Source organism: Macaca nemestrina, chromosome 8 (assembly GCF_043159975.1).
Source record: "Macaca nemestrina isolate mMacNem1 chromosome 8, mMacNem.hap1, whole genome shotgun sequence".
In the NCBI taxonomy this organism is placed as follows: domain Eukaryota; kingdom Metazoa; phylum Chordata; class Mammalia; order Primates; family Cercopithecidae; genus Macaca; species Macaca nemestrina.
In genome coordinates this window covers 39,503,372-39,525,883 of record NC_092132.1, presented here as the reverse complement: position 1 = coordinate 39,525,883, position 22,512 = coordinate 39,503,372, and the positions used below count along the sequence as shown (strand labels likewise).

The 22,512-nt window shown below is 37.5% G+C and overlaps 1 long non-coding RNA gene across 1 annotated transcript in view; it reads right to left on the bottom strand.

Annotated features, from left to right (window-relative positions):
* The window catches only part of LOC139355789 (uncharacterized), a 275,722-nt gene that overhangs the window by 118,179 nt on the left and 135,031 nt on the right, over positions 1 to 22,512 (bottom strand). The window lies entirely within an intron of this gene.

Genomic DNA, 22,512 nt, shown 5'->3' with positions numbered 1-22,512 from the left:
GAGACGGGGTTTCACCATGTTGGCTAGGCTGATCTTGAACTCCTGACCTCAGGTGATCTGCCCACCTCCCAAAGGGCTGGGATTACAGGTGTGAGCCACTGCACCTGGCCAGTGTGTGTATATATTATTATTATTATATATTATGTTTATATGTTATATATATTTTCTATACAATATATATTATATATTATATATAAAAACATATATAAATTATATATAATTATATAAATATATAAATATATAATATAGAAAATATACATTTATTATATATTATATATTATATAATATATATTTATATAATAATATTTTTATATATTTTATATATATAATATATACTTTCCATGACCTTTTGGAAGTCACCCTGTAGTTTGCATACCAGTGGAATTAGGAAAAGAGTTGGTGCAAATGCCAAGCTGGTAATACATTACTATACACCATCAATTAGCAAATGGAAAAAGAAAGAGCAGAAAATATCATCATCAATTTTATGCTTTTCCTAAGGTTCAAGAGAAGAAAAGACGAGTAGCTGAAAAACAGGATATTTTGAATATAGGAGAGAATAAAAGAAAAAAAGCAAGATTTAACAGTGTCTCTGTTTCCTATGGCAGTTGTAACAAAGTACCGAAGTGGTGCTTTAATGTTAGACATTTATTCTCTCATAGTTTTGGGGGCCAGAAGTATAAAATCAAGGTGTCATCAGGGTCATACTGCCTCCAAAGGGCTTATGGAAGAATCTTTCCTCACTTTTAGCTTCTGATTGCTGCTGGCAATTCCTAATGCTCCTTGTCTTGTAGATGCATCTCTCCAATCTCTGCCTCCATTGTTTCCTAGTTTTCAGTACTTTGTTATGGTAGCTCTAAGACAGTAATCCAGGCTTTGTGCAGAAAAGTGAGATGTTGCTCTTAAAAATACTTTAAAATGTGGAAGGATAATGGGTAGAGTCTAGAAGAATTTTGAGACACTTAATAGAAAAAGGTTAGATTATCTGGAAGAGGCATCTAACGTACTGTATAATGGAATAAAAATGTCTATCATGGCCAAGTGTGGTGGCTTATGCCTGTAATCCCAGCACTTTGGGAGGCCGAGTGGGGTGGATCACAAGGTCAGGAGACTTAGATCATCCTGGCTAACATGGTGAAACCTTGTCTCTACTAAAAATATGAAAAATTAGCCAGGCATGGTGGCTGGCACCTGTAGTCCCAGCTACTTGGGAGGCTGAGGCAGGAGAACGGCATGAACCTGGGAGGCGGAGCTTGCAGTGAGCCGAGTGAGCCGAGATCGCGCCACTGAACTCCAGCCTGGGTGACAGAGCGAGACTACTTCTCGAAAAAAAATAAAGTTTGTCCTGTCCTGTCCTGTCCTATCCTATCCTATCCTATCCTGTCCTGTCCTGTCCTGTCCTGTCCTATCCTATCCTGTTCCACTACTGTATTTTGGAAGCAGATAACTTCTAGTTTTACAGGTCTACCGATAGAGAAGTTCTGTCCAGATTGCAGCATCAACTCTTGCCTTCTGATCTGTCCTACAGATTTCAGATGTGCTGCCCCACAATCACACAAGCTATTTAAAACCTAAAATATCTTTATAGATATACATTCATAACATCTCATTTTGGTTTTGTTCTGTGGAGAACATTGACTAATGTAAACGGCAATAAAAAATCTCTCAATATGCTGCATACATAAATTAGCTTTATACTGAAGTTAGATCATTGAGTAATGCTAGAATTGATCATTTAGCTGGCTTGATTTCTTCGAAGCTTCAAGATATGCAGGAACCCATGTCAATTGATAGCACAAAATGTTTTTGTAAGAATCATGGAAAACAAAGATTAATTACATTTTATCAAATCTTAACAATATATGCTATTATGTTTCCTTGATCTGATAAGAAGGCAGCTGGTTGGAGATATATATATGGTTTGCCTTATATATGCACAGGTGATATCTGGAGATATACACATATATATACACATACACATTATATGTATATAAAGAAGTTAGGATATGAGTGTCTAGGTCAGAGCTTTAATATAATATTTAAATATAATATTTAAATATAAATAATATTTAAATATATTTAAATATAAATAATATTTAAATATATTTAAATATAAATAATATTTAAATATATACATGAAACAATGAGGTTGATGACGATATGATGATCAGCTGGCTACACACAATATAGTGAGTATTTCCTCTCTTCCCTTTGACTATGTCAGCTCTCTCCTTGCAAGACTTTTACATTATTTTTAAGTTTCTAGTAAAGGAAGATCCAGTTACATCATATGATTGGAGACTCCATGTGATGCTAAGAAACTTATATTCATAAACAAAAATATATTAAGCTCCTAATATTATACACAGCGAACACCTATTATACTGATACATTGTTCTCTTGAAGCCAAATTCAGGAACCCATTGAAAAGTTTAAAAAGTTTAAAGTTCAATTAAACATTGACAAAACACTGAAGGAAAAAAATTGGTATTTGAAACTACAGACAATATATGAGATTCATTAAAAAGGTCCCCCTGAAATATATATAGCTCTTTGTGATAGTTTTACGAGGGTATCTTCATATGTTCTATTTACCTGCATTCTTTTGTTCTTAAGCTTATGTTTGACAATGGCAATGGGATTTGGCGCATCAAAAGTGAATGCGGAAGACATTAACAGCTGCTATTGGCTCTTGAGTCACAAAAGGTCTTTTTTTTTGAGACGGAGTCTTGCTGTCACCCAGGCTGGAGTGCAGTGGCGCGATCTCGGCTCACTGCAAGCTCCACCTCCCGGTTTTACACCATTCTCCTGCCTCAGCCTCCCGAGTAGCTGGGACTACAGGTGGCCGCTACCAGGCCCAGCTACCACCACGCCCGGCTAATTTTTTGTATGTTTAGTAGAGACAAGGTTTCACCATGTTAGCCAGGATGGGCTCGATCTCCTGACCTCGTGATCCTCCCACCTCGGCCTCCCAAAGTGCTGGGATTACAGGCGTGAGCCACCGCGCCCGGCTGCGAAATGTTTATGTCCTAAATGTTCCCCTTACTTGAAGTTGTATGAAAAACCTAGTACTCTCATGCCCAGTGGTCATAGCTTACTTTGTATCATCAGAAAATCCAATGAGAATGTTACTAAAAGGAAGAACTTCTACCAATATTCTTGGTTGTCAGACTGCTGAAAACAATTATGACTAAATATATGTGACCTGGAAAGACTGGTCATAAATGCATAAAATCCCGTTTATGGCATCTATTTTGAGAAAGCAAACTAGATCCACACTTGGGTATCTTCTCTTGTTCTCATTTAAATTCTGTGCTTGAAGAGTACTGTGGATTCAGTGGGAATTACTCTGCTCTGCTAAGTCCCTTGTGGGTTCACTGAGGTTTCTCCGTATTGTCTGATACCTTGAAGGTCTCCAGCCCTGTGTAGTCTCCAACAGCTGTTTAGCTCGAAACTATAGATAGATATTCATTGACTGGCTTCATGGAGGAGGTTTGCCTTATGCATGCACAGCTGATATTTCAGAACAAAACTCAAGGGGACACTTACACAAGTTTTGGCAGCTGTTTTTTTGCAAGCTCCACTCTCCACTCTCCGTGATCCTCTTTCACAAATCCTAGCTACCCCAGTAGTGGCTCACTTCATCTCTACTTTCTGACCTCAGCAAAACCACAGTGCTGTGTTTGTGATCCCCAACCTGTGCAGCCACTGACAGGGATCCCAGAGAGAAGAATCACATCATCTGGGGCTCACCTCACTTGAACTTATTCTCTCAGAAATCACAGACCTGCACTGCCAGTTTCCCAACATCTGAAAAGTTATTTTGTATATTTTGTTCGGTTTTACAGTTGTTTTGGTGAAAGGTTGGTCCATTACAAGCGACTTCATCATGGCCAGAAGCAGAAGTCTCTAGGAACATGTGTTTCATGTGTTTTTCCCCCCTCCTTGGGGGTAACTGGACCATCCAGATAGTATAAACACAAATGTCGACCTGGAAATCATTGAAATTACCTTCTACTCTCTAGACTAAAAGAGGATACTACCTTGTCCTCTCCCTGTATTAACTGGCAAATTCTTTCTAGATCACCAGCCTTTCACTGAATATATAAACACTTCATTAAGAGGGGTCTTTTTCTTAATTATTTCATGAGAGTCAAAATTTAAATTCCTAGATTAGTGAGTTTGAATTGCCCTTCCATGATAGTCACAATTTCATTACATAGTTCTTGCTCTGATTTTCTTTCCTTCTCATTTCTGGCTCCTGGTTATTTCCCTTATTGGCCTTTGAGCTGAACTATATATTTAAAACAGTATTTATTACCTTGGGTTGGTCAGGGTGTGGTGAAAGAGGGACTCTCATGAATTGCTTATGGAAGTGTCAATTTCATAACTCCATGGAAGAAATTTGCAGATTCTATTACTCTTCCAAAGGCACATGCCTTATGACCCCAAAATTCCTCATAGAGGAATTTAGTTTACAATTATATTCATACATATTGAAAGTAACAAATGCACAAAGAATATTAATTGCAGCATAATTTATAATGGCAAACTTTTGAAACAAAAGCCATCATTAGGGCTAAAATATAACCTATTTTATAGTCAAACAACATAGTTTAGAGAAAAAAATGAAACTCTCAAGTTTAGAAGTAAAACTATCTCTAAAATATATTAAATTGCAAAATAAATTATAACATATTAGTTTTTATATAAGCATATATATTTCCCTTATATATGATAATATAAAATGGTATATATAATCATATATAAATATATGATTATCATATATGTGCTATATAATCATATATATGATTATATGTGATATATAATCATAAAAATATATATCTAATATATAAATATATGTGATATAAGATATATATCATATATGATATATCATATACAAATATGTGATATATGATATATATCATATACAAATATATATGAAATATATATTTCTTTTATATATTATATATAAAATACTTAAACATCATAATTTATATATATCATATATATGATATATATATCTCATAGCTTCAGAAACATACATGAGCTGGCGATTTTTATGATTTCTCTGTAAGAAAGCAGAGCAACTGCACGCTGAGATTGGGAGAAGAGTTTATCATAAATACTTTTTTGCATCTTATGGTTATACCATGCAAATATATTATCTCTTGAAAAATAAAATACTAAAAAGCAAAACAATTTTTGTTTGCTGCATTTTATCTAGCAAATCTATGTGTTGTGGAAGAGTTTTTGACTTATTAAGTCAACAATATGTTCAGAACTGGAAGTCTATGACCTATGTAATTGCATATTTCCATATTAGCAAATTCAATCATTGTTAGAAGTTATGAAAGCAAAAACAAAATATAAGTACTGTAAGTACTGTATTCTTTATAATTTCAGACCTATTGAAGGGGTTCTACTTTTTTAATAGCCCATGCAGTAAAACCTGTTAGGGGTTTGATTGGCAGTGATAGCAATCCATGGTATGGTATGGTTGACTAAAAGTAGAATTCGAACATAGGCTATGCCAGTAGGAATACAGTGCCTGGAATAAACTAGAAGTTATTTCTGTGTTACTGTATACTGATAACACCATTCATGAAATAATGTTTGCTTTGACTGCAAATCACTAAGAGGAAGATACATTGCCTTAAGTCAAGTACCAAGAAACAGACTCAGAAATGAGGACTTATATAAAAGTGGTTTTTAAAGGAAGTACTCTGAGAAAGAGTGCCCTGAAGCAGGGCAGGGGAGGAGAAAAAGCCAAGCAGGGCATAATTTAAGTTCTATGTCAACCTAATTCTACAGGAAACCTCTCAAATGGAAGATACACCTCAAAGTTGTCCAGAACAGAGGCAAGGGAATCAGGTTTTCAAACTTCCCCATTGGTACTCTTGGCTCAAAGGTCCTGGCCTTGGGGAGTAAATTTCCAAGCATGCTGGCTGTCTACTTGCCTGCTAAAGAGTCTCCATGAGCCCAATGACAATCCTAAAAGAAACAGACCAGGCAAAGCACACCTAAAAAAGAAATATGCAAGCTATGGCATAAGACTCATTGAGCTGTACGATATTTATCTAAGATGCCACAATATTCTCAGGAAGGAATGATCATAGACTTTAAGTAACCTCTTGTGGAAAAGGGGTTAAATGTGTTCTGTATATCCTCCAGAAATTAACTAAAACTTCTGGATAGAAGGAACATCTGGAAAGATGGCATTTCCCTGAACATTTTAACAGAGTTCCTTATAAATGTGATAGCCTGTGTCAGGATGTGGGAGTCAGTAATTCTTAGGTGTTTGGGATTATCCAGCCAAAATAGTAGAGAATTAAGATATGGTTCCCATAGCTCCTAATTTAACTCCTAATTTGTCATCAAACTAGACAATTAGTTGTCATATTTGATTCTCTGAATATATTTTAAGAAGATGGTAATATCCTACTAATTACAATATTTTGTGATCAAACTAGACAATCAGTTGTCATATTTGATTCTCTGAATATATTTTAAGAAGATGGTAATATCCTACTAATCACAAAATTTTAAACTTCTTTCCAAAAAATTGCACTTGTATGAAAATAAGTTTTTTAATTAATTTTTTATTTTCCCTGCAACTCCTCACATTACATGACCAATCTTCTAGAAAAGTTTATGTCCAAAATAATTTGGAGCTAAAAGAATGAAAATAAAATAAAACAAAACAAAACAAAAAGCACTTCCATATATTCCTGCTTTCTTGTTTTCAGGGCTATGAAATAAGAAAATAAAATGTAATTAAATCCCAGAAGGAGATCATGACCTAATGTGGAGACCTTCTGAGAAAAAACTTTCATTCCTTAACTGCTCTTTCCTCTGTTTTTTGGTTTTTTATTTTTAAATAGCTTTGTATACTTAGAATCCTATAAGCATAAACATTCAGGTGTGGAGAATGGGCCTCTCAAGAAGAACTTGAGGGACTATCGTAAAATGTAGGTAAAGTTAAATTCCCTGACTGTGATCAAAGACACAGAGCACCATGTCTCTTAGATTTTTAGTTTAAGAATTATGCAAATAGGAGTCAGAAATTGAGAGAGATGGGACAAGTATTTTCTGTTTCTAATGGTCCATGTCCAATCCTTCAAACTGAGGCTTTATCAACTTGTTTTTTTTGTTTGTTTGTTTTTTCTAGAGAGCATAAAATCCTCACTAGCAGGAGCTATTTAAAGTCTTGCACTGAAACTGCAGATTTGGCAGTAGCAGGTTTCAGCTGGATTTTCTGGGCAGTAAGTAAGGCAGCAGCAAATTTACTCTTTTTAATATAATGGCAACAGTCCTTGGAAGGAATGGGAATGACTTCAGGCAGTGCCAAATTTTAAATGAAAAATCTAACTATAGCTGTTCTTTAGCTCTCTGGGAACGCTGTGAGTGATTGTGTGGGGAAGCAAGGTTAAGGGTGACCTCAGCGGACCGCTTTGGTGAATCGCTCAAGGTATAGCTTAGGTCAGCTCACCCACACCTGGCCCCTGCGGAGGATTTGCAGTTCTGTGACAATGTGAGAAATACGAAATTTAAAAGCAACTTAGCTAGGTTGAACCAGTGTAGAGCTGGTATCAACTGAAGGAAGTTTACTCTGATCTCTGAGCCCTTGAGCTACTGCAGGAGAAATAATCAGAGTTACAAAGTATGTACCTAACTTACAGTGTAAGCCAGGCAGCCAGCTCTTGTGGGCCTTTCTGAATCCCATACCAGGCAAGGGTGAGTCACTGAAGAAGCAAAGGAGACATCATGATACACATTCATCATTGTGTGGGTGTCAGAGGAAACAGCTGCTTATTTCCGATATCTTTTCTCACTCTGCAACCTTCTATCCCTTCACCTTCCCATCTCCACTACAACTTAAGAATGAATCTTTTTTATAAAAGCAGACCATATGTATATAATAAAGCATATCTCAGGTAATCACTACCAATTTAAAAGCATATTTTTGGAGCAGATGGCACAATCCGGAGCTAAACTATTCTTAAGACATGGCAGAGGATGTATGAAAATTCATGGGATAGGGTAGCGAAAGGTCCCTTTGTAAAGCGGATGGAGCTCTATGTGAACAGGAAGCAAGAACAGAATCAAAATGCTAGTAAACTTGAAGCCATTGTACAACACATGCACACACAACTTCGCCTTGGGACCCCCATCAAAAAGTGTAAGAAAAAGGGGGAAAGTGGCTTTACCTCCCTTGCTTTCAGGCGGTCTTTCAGTTTTGCACCTCGAGTGCTCAGTGCATCAGTGATGTGCCCAATGGGAGATTTCAGTAATTGTCATTAGTAGGTGACAGAGGGGGCGTCCGTCTGGTGAAACAGTATCCGGAAAAAGGGTGTGTGCTTCCAGGAAGATGCAGCAATACCCAACCGGAACAAGAGCAGAGCTCAAGATGCATGGCAACGCACAGAGGCAACAATGTCCGCTGGAAGCTGCAGCAGTGATACCGTCTCTGCAAGGGAGCTGATCTAAAGAGATGCAGACAATTCCCTAATGGATATGCGTGCTAATACTTGGGCAAAAGGAACTTTTCAGGGGTTTGAAGAACGGCATAAATGATGGCAGCTGCAGCCCGTCTGGAGCAGCTGCTGCCATGATGTTGGCTGCAATGGGAGGTGCGGCCGGGGCTGCGTGCTCCATGGAGTGGCAGCCATGGAAGCTGCTTGCGGTCCACGTGGTCCAGCTGCAGCTTCGCAGGGAGCCAGCGCCCGTATCAGTGGCTGGAGCTGCCCATCCTGCCACAGCTGGCGTGCCTGGCTGTGCACAGTGGCCAGATCCCACATTCGTTTGCTCACACACCCCTCGCTGTTCCGTGCCTTGACAGGCGTGAGATTCGGGCTGGTACCACGAGCGGAGCACAGCCTGCCAGGCTGAGTGGGCAGAACGAGCCTGGCGGGCCCAAGTAAAAACTCAGGCAAAGGCGTCACTGGCCACAGAGGTTTCTAGCCGGTGAAGCGACACCCCCAAAGATCCTGTGACATAAACAAATAGACGAAAGAGTCAAAAAATAATATGTTGTTCTTCTTATTAACATGAATTCATGGATATGCACTGGTTGATTAGGACTATGAAAACAAAACGATGTTCCCTAGTCACCAGGTAAACACAAATTAAAGCCACCATAAGATAGCACTACTCATTTGCAAAAACTGAGAAAACTGAACACCAAAACAGAGTGTCCCTTGCTTTACTTCGCACAGTTTGACCAGGTGACTTGGGATTCCTTTCTTTCACACAGGCTTCCATGAACAATGGGAAATGGTACAGAATCTAATCACAGAAAAAGAGCCATGGGAGGAATCCAAGCGCACAGACCTCGCAGCAATTCCCTTTAACAGGCTACTGGAGCATAATAGCAGAGAGGATCACTAACATACCATGCCAAGGTGCAAGTCCCTCTAGTTCCAAACTCTACAAGAAATAAAATGATTGGAATGGTTACTAACCTGGTCAATATCAACACAAACAAACAGAACAGAGCCAGCAGTCAACACCAACACAGTGTCTGTACTCTGTGTGTGTCAGTGCAGCTTATTACAGGCAAACCTTGTAGATACCCCAGGTTTTACTACCCCAATGCTTTATTCCTAAAGATTGTTTCCTCAAGAAAAAGAAGAAATAAAATATCTCTGGAAGCAGAAAATAAAATATGTCAGCATTTGGCCTACATTTTTTAAGTTCTTTCCACAAATAATACATTTATCAGTAAAATAAAATATGTCAAATATTGTTTCATCGTTCTAGGTAGACTATAATAAAAATGCCCTCATCTTACTTCTCCTGTCAGAAATAAAATGTCACTTCTATGTCAAAGTATGCACATAGTAGACTCAGTAGATATGCGACGGGAAATGGCACTGTTGCCCTTTTCTGAGCACTCTTGAAGTACTTTTTGTTGATCTTAAAGTGACCTTATTTTCCTCATTTTATAGATATTATAGAAGAAGATATTATAGATGAAGCTTAGAAGGGTTAATATTCCAATAGACAATTTAATAATTAATAGGGAAAAGGGAGACCATGAAAAATAAATTTCAAAATACTGAAATAAAACAATGGATCAGCCTCCAAATAGCTTTTACAGAAATTTTTTTTTCCCATGATAAAGATACATTTACTTTCTTTTCTGATTGTTAATGTGTGCCCATTGTTACATTTTCCAATAATCCATAAAATTATCCTAAAAGGGTTTCATACAGAATTCCCAAAGTGATAACAATCCTGAAAAACTTTGTGGATTTACTTAGGGGAGGGTAAGTGATTGCATAGACTGGAAGCACCAGCCACCCTCTTCCCAGACACAGCCCCACTGCTGGACTTTGGGACTTTATGTTGACACAACTCCCAACTATAGTTTTTTGAGATATTTTGAGTTTTGCCAAATCTTTGTTCCTCCCTTGGAAGAGCTGGCTTCTTTTTATCAAAAGCATAAAATAGTTCCTTTAGGGGAGGCAACCACAATGGGGAGCACCATGAGGAATGTGCCTGATTCTGTGCTTAACTTCTCTAGGGTAGGTTGACATTTGTCTATCACTCAGGCCAAGGTGGAAGAGCATTAATGGATGCCGGACAACTGATCCCACTAGTGATTCCTGCAAAACTCCAGGGACACAGCATATTTTTGTTTAACAGTTTGAAAAGTAAAAGGATTTTACGAAATGAATTCAGCTCACCTATGAAATTCCTTTTTGTGGTGAACATTGTCCCAGGTGAATTTATTAAACAAAAATTACCTCAAAGAGTATAAATTGATTACATTATTTTACACTGCAGAATTAGCTTTCTAAAAATGAGATTACCATCTAAGCAAACCTTCAAGCAACAAACAACCTTAAAAGCCTTCTATAAGATTAATATCATATGAATCAACCATGTATATTGATACCAAACAAATTTACTGTGCTCTAGGCAGTGTACTCAGCACTCCGCATGGTTATTCATTGAATCTGCACGTGCAACTCTATTGGGCAGGTAGGACTAACTCCACTTTAGACATGGAAAGCTGAGGCTTGAAGAAGTGAAAAACAATGTGTCTGAAATCACAAAACCAGTAGGTGGGAAGACTAGAATTCAAATCCAATATGACTCTGCAGCTCATATACTTGATCACTGGGCCATTCAGTGCAATATTAGACAAAGATCATCAGTACTTTTTAATTTTGCCTTTTTAAATTTTTTGTATTTTTAACAAATTAACATGACTTAATTACACATTTCTAAATCAAATTTTAATTACATATCTACTTTAATTAGATATTTAATGTATGTATATATATTGTTTTAAAAAATGAAATATTAGAGTTAATTCTCCCATTTGAATATGTATTGAGAAACCTCAAGTTGTGTTCAGTTTGGGCTTACTGTGGGAAAAAGTGGCAATAAACAGTCTTTTGCAAGATTTTTGTGGATGTATATTTTCATTTCCATACACTAAATACCTAGAACTGGAATTACTGGGATAGGAAAGGTATGTGATTAGTTTGAGAAGAAACTGCCAGATTATCTTCCAAAGTGACAGCATTTTATGAAACCAACAATAATGTGTGAGAGTTCTGGTTGTTCTACACACTTGCTTGCATGTGACATTCAGTTTTTTCCATCTTAGCCATTATGGTGAATGAATGGTACCTCATTATGGTCTTTATTTGCATTTCCCTGGTGATAGATAACTTTGAGCATTACTATAAAGCTACTGTAATCAAGACAGCTTGGCATTGGCGAAAATATAGACACATCGATCAATAAAACAGAATAGGCCTAGAAATATACCCCCATAAGTACCATAAATATATTCAGCTGATTTTTTATAACAGTGCATGGGTAATCAATAGAGAAAGTGTAGTCTTTTCAATAAATAGTACTGAACAATTGGACATCCGTATGCACAAAAACAAAAAACAGAAAACCTGGATCCATACCTTGCATGATATTAATATATAAAAATATACTCAAAATGAATTAAAGATCTAAATATAAAACCTAACACCAGAAACCTTCTGTTAAAAATTAGAGGATAAAATATTTAAGACTTTGACTAGGCAAGGAGTCTTAAATATGACACCCAAAGCATGATGTATGAGAGAAAAAAAAGATAAATTGGACTTCAGTAAAAGTTAAAATATTTATTATACAAGAGACCCTTTTAAGAGAATGGAAAGACAAGTTATATATTGGAAGAAAGTATTTGCAAATCACATTTTTGTGGAGAACTTTTAATCAGAAAACATATCAAGAATTCTTAGGCCAGCATGATGGCTCACACCTGTAATCTCAGCACTTTTGGGAGGCCCAGGCAGGATGATTGTTTGAGCCCAAGAGTTTGAGACTAGCCAGCACAACATAGCAAAACCCGGCCTCTACAAAAAATACACACAAAAAATAGCTGGGTGTGGTGGCACATGTCTGTTGTCCCAGGCACTCAGGAGGCTGAGGCTGAAGGGTTGCTGGAGCCCAGGAAGTCAAAGCTGCAGCAAGCCATAATCACACCATGGCACTCCAGTGTAGGTGACAGAGGGACACCCTGTCCCCGCCTCCAAAAAAAAGTATTGAAATGTAGCAATAAGTAAACAAGTAATATACTAATGACACACTTCACTAAAAAACAAACAAACAAACAAAAAAACCTAAAATATGTATGGAGACACAAAATACCCTTAATAGCCAAAATGATCCTGAAGGAAAAGAAAAAATGTGGGAGTATCATACTACCTCACTTCAAAATACACTACAAAGCTATAGCAAGTAAAAAAGCACAATACTGGCATAAAAATAAACACATAAAGAACTTAGAAATAAACCCTCATACTTATAGCCAACTGATTTTTAGCAAAAAGACGAAGAATGCACATTGGGGAAAAGACAGTCCTTTCAACCAAAGGTGTTGGGAAAACTGGATATCCACGTATAGAAGAATGAGACTACACCGCTATTTCTCACCATATACAAAAATCAAGTCAAAATAGATTAAAGACTTAAATGTAAAACCAGAAACTATAAAACTGCTAGATGAAAGTATAGGTAAAATGCTCCATGATATTGTCTGGACAAGAGTTTTTAGACAATAACTCAAAAGCAAAAAAAAAAAAAAGATAGATGGGATTTCATTAAACAAAAAAGCTTCTGTATAGTAAGAAAACAATCAATAAAGATAAAAACCTACAGAATGGAAGAAAATATTTGCAAACTACACATCTGATAAAGGATTAATATCCAGAATATGTAAGGAACTTGAATAACTCAATGAAAAGGCAAAATCTGATTTTTTAAATGAGCAAAAGATCTAAATAGACATCTCTCAAAATAAGCCATACAAACAGCCGATAGATACATAAAAAGATGGTTAACATTGGGAGGCCAAAGTGGGTGGATCTCTGGAGTCCAGGAGTTCAACACTCGTCTGGGCAACATGGCAAAACCCTGTCTCTTCAAAAAATACAAAAAGTAGCCAGGTGTGGTGGCATCCACCTTTAGCCCCAGCTACTTGGAGGCTAAAGTGGGATGATGGCTTGAGCCTGGGAAGTCGAGGATACAGTGAGCCATGATCACACCACTGCACTCCAGCCTGGGCTACAGAGTGAGACTCAAATAAATGAGTGAGTCTCAAAATAAATGAAAGAGTGAGTCTCAAAATAAATGAATAAATAAATAAAAAGAGACAATTAACATCATTTATCATTATAAAGATGTAAATCAAAACCATAATTATATATTACCTCAGCCCATATAGAATGGTGATTATCAAAACAACAAAAGATAAATACTGGTGAAGATGTGAAGAAAGGGGGAGGGAAACTCATGCGCTGTTGGTGGGAATGAAAATGAGTACAGCCACTATGAAAAACAGTATGGAGGTTCCTCAAAACATTACAAATAGAATTACCATGTGATCCAGTAATGCCACTACTGGGTATATATCCAATCCAAAAGAAATAAAATTGGATTGTTGAAGACATATCTGCACCCTCATGTTTACTGCAGCACTGTTCACAATAGCCAAGCTATGGAATCAAACCAAAAGAACATCAACAAATAAATGGATAAAGAAAAGTTGGTATCTATACACACTGGAACACTATTCAACCATAAAAAGAATGAAATTTTGGCATTTGTGGCAACATGACTGAACCTGAAGAAGATTATGCTACCTGAAGTGAGCCAGGCACACAAAGACAAATACCACATGATATCACTCATGTGCTGAATCTAAAAAAGGGTGATCTCATAGAAATAGAGTAGGATAGTGGTTGCCAGAGGCTGGGGAAGAGAGGAAGAAGGGGTTGAGAAAAGATTGGTTAATGGGTACAAGGTCCCAGTTTGATATGAGGAAACAGTTCTGGTGTGCTATTATGCAAAAGACTGATTATAGTTAAAGATGTTGTATGGTATATTTAAAAATATCAAGAATAGAGAATTTTGAATGTTCTCACATTCAAAATGATGAATGTTCAAGATGAGGGAAATGCTAAGTACCCTGATTTGATTGTTATACCATATATTCAAACATTTAATGCTCCTGCATATGTGTAATTATTATATATTCATTAAAATATGATTGTACAAACATATCAATTATTATGTGTTATTGGCAATTGAGATTTTTGCCATTAAATGTCATGGCAAAATATGCAATTACTTTTGCACCAACCTAATAGTTAAGAATAATACAAAAATTTTAAAAAGGAGAAAACCCAACTAAAAAGATATAAGATGAGAACAGATACATCATCAAAGAAGCTATACAAATCCAAAAAGGTATGTGAAAAGATACTTAACATCACTGGGGAAATAGTCATTATTATGGAAAAATAATTTAAAACCACAATGAGATACCCTTTGCACATCTTTTATAATGGCTTAAAAATTAAATTTTAAGTGCTGGTGAGGATGCAGAGCAACTGGAACTTGCCTACATTGGTCAGAGTGCAAAAATGGTACAATAGTGTAGAATACAATATGGCAGGTTTTTTTTCTATGAAGTTACAAATACACTTACCATATCAACAATTCCCCTTGTAGGTATTTAAGCAAGTGAAATAAAACCTTATACAAAAGTCCACATGCAAATGATTATAGCAGATTTATTCATATTTGCCAAAATTCTGAAAGAACTTGAATATTATTCAGTTGGTTAATACATAAACAAACTGTGTCACATCCACATAATGAAATGCAAAATACTATTTGGCAGTAAAAAATTGGATAAAATAATAAAATGCATTTTGCAAAATTTAAGAAGTTATACTCAAAAGGCTGCATATTGTACGGCATTGCTTGTATGCCATTCTAGAGAAGGCAAAGCTATTGGGAAGAAAAATAGATCAATGGTTGACAGGAGTTTGGTGTGAAAAGGTTTGTTAACTACATGACCTCTGTGATAAATATACAACTCATTGCATATATCAAATCCCATAAAACTGTCCACCACAAAAAGTAAACTTTACTATGTGCAAATTTTTACAAAATCAACAGCGTGTGTGGGAAACCACAATGAATACGACTTGTAATAACTGAACCTAATGTATTACAAAATGAATAACAACCATGCCAAATGGAATAGGGAGAAAGTAATTAGCTTATATTATTTTGGGAAAGAGTATTATGACTGGATACCATAAGGCTAAAGACAGAAAACAACATACTTAAATATAAAGACATATCTTGTTAGGATACTTGTATCTCACAGGGATATGATGTACTAATTTTGAAGCTACTTTATTTTTATACTAGATCTCACAAATAAGTAAATTGTGTATAACAAGAGCCAGGTTTTTCAACTTTAGGATTTACAAATAAGACCCAGGAAAGAGTAGGTTAGAATGAATCAACAGATATTTGATTGTAATCACAAGTATCAATATGAACTTACAATCATCATATATCCATTTGTATATGCATGAGTGTGTAGTGTTTGTGTCTGTGTGTGTATGTATGTACAGATAAGAAAATAGGTGTTCATATGTGTGTATGAATGGGTTGCTATTTACACATATATCACATGTATTTCCAAGCTCTGTCACTGAGAGTGCCTAGAGTTGCCATTCACCCCAGTAGCAATAAATACATCTAGCACCCAGATTTGGGTTATTATATATCATTCTAGAAAAATAAGGGAACCAAACTAGTTTTAGACATGAAGATTCAACGAAATGTCGGATCCTGGATTGGATTCTGAACAGTAATTAATAGGCTATCAACCAAAAACTGCCCAGGACAAGATGGATTCACAGCCAAATTCTATCAGAGATACAAAGAAGAGCTGGTACTATTCCTTCTGAAACTATTCCAAGCAATAGTAAAAGAGAGACTCCTCCCTATTTATTTTATGAGCCCAGCATCATCCTGATACCAAAACCTGTCAGAGATACAACTAAAAAAAGAGAATTTCAGGCCAATATACCTGATGAACATCAATGCAAAAATCCTCAATAAAACACTGGCAAACCGAATCCAGCAACACATCAAAAAGGTTATCTACCATGATCAAGTTGGCTTCATCCCTGGGATGCAAGGTTGGTTCAACATATGCAAATCAATAAACGTAATCTATCACATAAACATAACCAATGACAAAAACCACATGACTATGTCAATAGATGCAAAAAAGGCCTTCAATAAAATTCAGCACCCCTTCATGATAAAAACTCTCAATAAACTAGGTATTGATGGAATGTATCTCAAAATAACAAGAGCTATTTATGACAAACCCACAGCCAATATCATACTGAATGGGCAAAAGCTGGAAGCATTCCCTCTGAAAATCAGCACAAGACAAGGATGCCCTCTCTCACCACTCCTATTCAACATAGTGTTGGAAGTTCTGGCTGAGACAATGGGGTTTTCTAAACTCTCATGGGCAAAGAATATGAACAGACACTTCTCAAAATAAGGCATTTATGTGGCCAACAAGCATGAAAAGAAGCTCTTCATCAGTAGTCATTAGAAAAATGCAAATCAAAACCACAATGAGATACCATCTCACACCAGTTAAAATGGCAATCATTAAAAAGTCAGGAAACAACAGGTGCTGGAGAGGATGTGGAGAAATAGGAACTCTTTTACACTGTTGGGAGTGCAAATTAGTTCAACCATTGTGGAAGACAGTGTGTCGATTCCTCAAGTATCTAGAGCCAGAAATACCATTTGATCCAGCAATTCCATTACTAGGTATATACCCAAAGGATTATAAATCATTCTACTATAAAGACACATGTACACGTATATTTATTTCAGCACTGTTCACAATAGAAAAGAGTCGGAACCAACCCAAATGCCCATCAATAATAGACTGCATAAAGAAAATGTGGCACATACACACCATGGACTACCATGCAGTCATAAAAAAAGATGAGTTCATGTCCTTTGCAGGGACATGGATGAAGCTGGAAACCATCATCCTCAGCAAACTAACATAGGAACAGAAAACCAGACACCGCATGTTCTCATTCATAAGTGGGAGTCGAGCAATGAGAACACATGGACACAGGGAGGGGAACATCACACACTGGGGCCTGTCAGGGGGTCGGGGACTCGGGGAGGGATAGCATTAGGAGAAATACCTAATGTAGATGACAGGTTGATGGGTACAGCAAACCACCACAGCACATGTATACCTATGTAACAAACCTGCACGTTCTGCACATGTATCCCAGAACTTAAGGTATAATTTTAAAAAGTAAAAGTAACATAATAGCAATACTAAGACAGATTATTTTTTAGAACAAGAAAGCACACATATGTTCAAATTCCAATATAAAACTGGTTATATTTATATGTTCTGTAACAGTCTGTGTCCAGAAAAAATCATATGATTATATGGTTATAATCATTGGTGTAGAAGGAATTTTATAGTCTTATTTAAATTTAGCAAATCGTAAACATTTCCTATATACTGCCTAGTTTTCATAATTATATTTTAATAGTTGCATAATATTTCATCTGGTGAATATTACATAATGTATTAAACCATATTCTCAGTGTTGGTCATTTAGCTTGCTTTTATTATTTTATATTATGAATGATACTGCAATAAAATTCACCATTCATGCACCACTTTCATCCTTTTGGGTGATTTTCTCAAGACATATTTCCTTTTTCTCACAAATTTCTGAGTTATGGATGTAGAGACTGTTGCTTCCTTTATAAGTGATTGATTGATTGATTCATTCATTCATGAAACACTTACAAAGTACATCCTATTTGGCTGGATTTTTAGAAATAGAAAACTGTATAAGACCTGAAAGGAACTTATTACACAGCGGGAAAGACAGACTCGTTGACAAGGTCATAGAAACAAAGAAACTTGTCATCCTATACAGCTGCACTGTCTGATGCAGTACCTCTAGTGCACATGGTTAATTAAATTTAAGTTTTGATTAAAAATAAAATTTTAATTTCAGTTTTTTATCCACACTAGCCAAATTTCAAAAGCCCCTTAACCACATTGGCTAGTGGCTACAGGATAGAACATTTCCTTCATTGCAGAAAGTTCTGTTGGACAGCACTGCTATCAACAATGGAAGTTTTATTTAAAAGTTCAGTTTTTACTTTCTTACCTAGGGAGATGTAGAAAAAAAACAGGTATAAAAAATGCAAATATTTCTTTGTAGTGCCTCTATCACTAACAACAACAACAGAAAATGCAACATTTTAGTCTTGCTAAACTAGCCTGGCTTTCTGAAGAAAAATGATACCCTGAATCAATGAAAGATAAAGCCTTGTCTCACTAGGAGAAAATATGGTGCTGTCAGCGCTGGAATAAGTGAGACCTGATCAAGTGACAGCAGTGAGAAGCAAAGGTCTTATGAGACTGAGGCGTGGTCAAAGGAGGGTGGACATCTGTGTGCATTGCTGATAAAAAGATGCTGTGAGTCTTGACTCGTCTCCTCTCCGTCTCTCAATATGTACCTCAGGCACAGACCTGGAAGCAGCCAAAGGACCCCACCCATCACGCTGACTGCAGTGAGAAGTCCTGGGCTCTGAGGGGCTCTAATTTTGAAAAATGGCTCAAAAATGAGGGGAGATGTGAGATAAAGACCACTACTTCTGTATCTGGTCACTGCACTTGCGTTAAACAAACTTCTTCATTCAATGTGAATGGGATAATTTTTAAAAAGGCAAGGGCTGGGTGTGGTGGCCCATGCCTGTGACCCCAACACTTTGGGAAGCTAATGTGGGAAGAACCCTTGAATCCAGGAATTCAAGACAAGCCAGGGAAACCACATAGTGAGACCCTTTCTCTACAAAAATCAAAAAATTAGCTGGGCATGGGGGGCACACCTGTAGTCCCAGCTACTATGGAGGCTGAGATGGGAGGATCATTTGAGCCTAGGAGTTCGAGGTTGCAGTAAGCTATGATCATGCCACTGCACTCCAGCCTGGATAACAGAGAAAGATCCTGTCTCAAAAAAAATGAGATTAAAAAATGAGATTAAAAAATGATAAAAGAAAAAAAAAAGGTAAGTTGCTCCCACTTTAGGAGCAATTTATCCTTTCCTTGGGCTTGGAAACAAGTTTTGGAACTTAAAGTGTAATATGTCCCAGGGAAGCCATGACCACAGATTCTTGAGCCTGATGTAAGCAAGTAACCCTTGAGACAATGGCAGAGGCATCTCCACTGAAAACTGGGCCTGGAGTTAGAAACAAGTAGAAAATTAGGTGAAATTTTTGCATGATTTTTAAGGTCTTTATTTTTCTCTCTCCTTTAAAAAAATAATGAGTAGAAATATATTAAACCAAAATTTTAAAGTAAAAATTTATATTGAAATATAACAGATAAACCAAAGACAACTGGATGAATTGACATAAAGTGAGTATATCCATTTAGTCTGCATCCAGATCAAGGAATAGAATATTACCAGCATCCCAAACCCTGCCATGCATTTCCTCTCAGTTACTATCACCTCAGGTATAACCATCACCCTAACTTCTCACAGTATAGATTAGTTTTGCCTGTTTTTAAATTTTGTATAAAGAGTGAAGCATGAACACTTTCACATTTGGTTTCTTTCACTCAGTATCATGTTAATTAATGATTTTATTATATGGCTTTAAAAATTTTCAGATATGTCATATGCATACAGGAAAGTATGTAAATTGCATCTGTAAGTTTATTTATTCATTTATTTTTAAAGACAGGGTCTCACTCTGTCACCCAGGCTGGAGTGCAGCGGCACATTCACAGCTCACTGCAGCTTCAACCTCCTGGCCTCAAGCAATACTCTCATCTCAGCCTCCCTAGTGGCAGGGACTACAGATGTGTGCCCTCACACCTGGCTAATTTGTGTAGTTTTGGTAGAGATGCGTTTTTACCATGTTGCCCAGGCTGCTATGGAACTCCTGGGTTAAAGGGATCCACTTGCCTTGGCCTCCCAAGGTAGGTGTTGGGATTATAGACATGGCCAGCATGCCCGGCCTCATATGTAAGTTTAAAGTGAAATTATAGACAGGCATGGTGGTTCACACCTGTATTCCCAGCACTCTGGGAAGCCGACGCTAGAGGATCACTTGAGACTGAGAGAGAGTTCCAGACCAACCTGGGCAATGTGGTAAGACCTTGTCTCTATAAAAATCTTTTTTAAAAATTAGCAGGGTGTGGTGGTGTGTGCTTGTAATCTTTATTAGTCCATTCTCATACTGCCATAAAGAATTACTTGAGACTGGGTAATTCATAAAAGAAAGAGACTTGATTAACTCACAGTTCCGCAGGCTGTACAGGAAGCATGGCTGAGAGGCCTTAGGAAACTTACAATAATGGTGGAAGGCAAAGGGGAAGCAAGCACCTATTACCACAGTAAAGCAGGACAGAGAGAGAGAGAGAGAAAGGGGAGTTTCCGCATACTTTTAAATGATCAGGTCTCCTCAGAATTCACTCACTATCACTAGAACAGCAAGAATGAAATCTGCTCCCATGATCCAACACCTCTCACCAGGCCTCCCCTCAGACATGTGGTGATTACAACTTGAGATGAGATTTAGGTGGGGACACAGAACCAAACCACATCATTCTGCCCCAGCCCCTCCCAAATCTCATGTCCTTCTCACATTTCAAAACTAATCATGCCTTCCAAACAGATCCAAAAGTCTTAACTCATGCCAGTATTAACTCAAAAGTTCAAGTCCAAAGTCCCATCTGAGACAAGGCAAGACCTTTCCACCTATAAGCCTGTAAAATCAAAAACAATTTAGTTACTTCCAAGGTACAATGGGGGTACAGGCATTGGGTAAATGCTCCTATGCCAAAAGGGAGAAATCGGCCAAAACAAAGGGTCTACAGGCCCCATGCAAGTCCAAAACCCAGCAAGGCAGTCATTAAATGTTAAAGCTCCAAAATAACCTCTTTTGACTCTATGTCTTATATTCAGGGCATGCTGATGCAAGGGGTGGGCTCCCAAGGATTTGGGCACCTTTGCTCCTGTGGCTGTACAGGATACTGCCACCATGGCTGTTTTCATAGGCTGGCACTGAGTGTCTGCAGCCTTTCCAGCACATAGTGCCCCAGTGGGGATGCTGTGTGGGGGCTCTAACCCCACATATCCCCTCCACACTGCCCTATTAGAGGTTCTCCATGAGGGCTCCACCCCTGCAGCAGACTTTTGTATAGATATCCAGGCCTTTCCATATATCCTCTGATATCTAGGCAGAGGCTTCCAAGCCTCAACTCTTACTTTCTGCACATCTGCAGGCCAAATACCATGTGGAAGCCACCAAGGCTTGGTACTTGCACCCTCTGAAGCAATGGCCCAATTTATATCTTGGCCCCTTTTAGCCAAGGCTGAAGCTGGAGTGGCTGGGAATGTCTCGAGGCTGCACAGAATGGCACAGTCCTGGGCTTGGCCCATGAAATCATTTGTTTCTCCTAGGCCTCCAGGTCTGTGATGGGACAATCTGCTGTGAAGATCTCTGATATGCCCTGGAGACATTTCCCCCATTTCTCAGCTATTAACATTTGGCTCCTTATCACTGATGCAAATTTCTGCAGCCAACTTTAATTTCTCCCCCAGAAAATGGGTTTTCCTTTTCTAAATATAAGTTCCAATTTCAGACCATGTCTTTCTTCATGCCTATTACTGTACACTTTAGAAACAACCAGGTCAGTTTTTGAATGCTCTGCTGCTTAGAAACCTCTTCTACCAGATACCCAAAATCATCTCTCTCAATTTCAAAGTTCCACTGATCTCTTGGTCAGGGGCACAATTCTGCCAGTCTGTTTGCTAAAGCATAGCAAGAGTGACATTTACTCCAGCTCCCGATAAGTTCCTCATTTCCATCTGAGACCTCCTCAGGCTGGACTTCACTGTTCGTATCACTATCAGGATTTTGATCAAAACCATTCAACAAGTTGCTAGGAAGTTCCAAACTTTCCCACATCTTCCTATTTTCTTCTGAGCCCTCTACTGTTCCAAACTCCACCTGTTACCCAGTTCCATACCTGCTTCCACATTTTCAGGTGTCTTTATGGTGATGCCTCGCTCTCCCAGTACCAATTTCCTATATAAG